Here is a 2,343-nt window from a genome sequence, read left to right on the forward strand (position 1 = left end):
ATGTGTGCATGCGTATATATATATATATATATATATATATACATATACATACATGTAAACATGCATACATACATATATATACATATATACATGCATACATACACACACGCGCACACACATCATGTACATACATGCATACATACACACACGCGCACACACATCATGTACATACATGCATCGGTGAATGAATGGTTTTCCATCGCTTTGTTGGATGAAGGTTCAATTGCTCACCGGCTTATTAATTAAGCGGCTGAATATTCCTAAGAGTCGGGTAAGCCGAACATACACGTCTCCGGCAGAAACAGTATGATTAGTGAGTAACAAGCTCATATCATCGTTTTTTTAAAAACTGGCACTTATTCCACAGGGGTCTTTTGTCGAACCGCTAGGGTTACGGGGATGTAAACGCACCAACACCGGTTGTCAAGCAGTGGTAGGAGACAATCACATATACAAAGACACACGCACACACACACACACACATACATTTACGGCGGGCTTTCAGTTTCCGTCTATTAAATCCACTTTGGTTGACTCGAGGTTACGGTAGAAGACACTTGCGCAAACTGTCACACAGTGGGACTGAACCCGAAAGTCTGTGGTTGGGATGTAGGCTTCTTACCGTACAGCCACACCTGCAGCCAAAAAATATCTAGAAATATCAATGTAAAGCTCTCAAATTTCATTGGTAGATCCCTCTTCTATGCACAGAGGAGGATACACATACAAACAAGTGGATGTGAGTTACAGTTTTTATGCTTATTTTGCATATAGAAACCAAAGCATTTCATAGAAAATTCATAAGCCGGTTGGGAAAAAATACGAAAAAGAGTAGTTTCACCCCTAGATCATCGACAATATGGAATAGCCCAAGTCATACATAGATAAAAGAAGAGCTGATATATAAATTAAATCTTTCATCTTCTCAGATAGATGGGGAGAGATAGGGGAGAGAGATAGATGGATGAGAAGAGATAGAAGGAGGGAGACAGAGAGATGGGGAGAGATAGAGGTAGGGAGATGGATGGAGAGAGATAGAGGGAGGGAGAGAGAAATGGGGAGGGTGGAAGTAGAGGATTAAATAGTTAGAGCAGATAGAGGAAGATAGGTAAATGGAGATAGATAGAGAGAGAAGTAGAGATAGATAGAGGAAGAGAGAGAGAGAGAGAGAGAGAGAGTAGGAGAGAAGGACATTACAATTTATTTGTTGTACACGATGGGCATAACCACTTTCCCTTTCGTCATACACATAAAAAGAAGTATGTTCTAAGATATAAACACATATATATATATATATATATATATATAGACAAATGGATAGATAGATAGATAGATAGATAGAAAGATAGATAGATAGATAGATACACAGATAGGAGAGAGAGAGGGAGAGGGAGAGAGAGGGAGAGAGAGAGAGAGAGAGAGAGAGAGAGAGAGAGAAAAGGAGAAACAGAGAGGGAAAACGAACTAGAGAAACATCAAAGCGTTTGATGTCAAATACGTCAGCGCCAAATGAGCGACCCCAAATAAGCGGTGCCAAAACGACTCATATCTATACGGTGAAATCAGAAATCCATAGAATAAGATGTATTAATATTATACTAATATATCGTTTCTTTGGACATGGATCCGTTTTTCTTTTGGACTTCAATTTGACACTGATTTATTTTCCCATTTCATTTCACTTCAGCTATTTCTCATTCTTATTTATTATTATGACTGAGCTAAACTTTTGCATACAAGAATATTGTTATGTCTAGGAAATATTTACACTCACCAAGAATGTATCACAAATGTATACATACATACATACATACATGTATGTATATATATATATATATATATATATATATATATATACACACACACACATATATAAATACATACATATATATGTAAATATATATATATATATATATGTATATATATTTACCATATATATAAATACATACATATATATCTATATATATACACATGCACATATAAGTACATATATATATGGATGTGTGTGTGAATATATACAAATACATAGCGACATACATACACATAGTATACATGCACACACACACATATATGTATATATGATACATATATATATATCACTATATATATGTATATATATATATATATATATATATATATATATATATATATATATATATATATATATATATATGCACACACACACACACACACACATATATATACATACATATTATACATACATACATACATACATATATATATATATGCTTTTGTGCATGATATACTTTTTATTAGTCATAAGAATGTTATTGAAAGTGACTTCGAAGTTTTAGCCAGCTATTCCATCGTCGGACAACAATG

This window comes from Octopus bimaculoides, chromosome 22, assembly GCF_046866305.1.
Source record: "Octopus bimaculoides isolate indiv1 chromosome 22, ASM4686630v1, whole genome shotgun sequence".
NCBI lineage: Eukaryota > Metazoa > Mollusca > Cephalopoda > Octopoda > Octopodidae > Octopus > Octopus bimaculoides.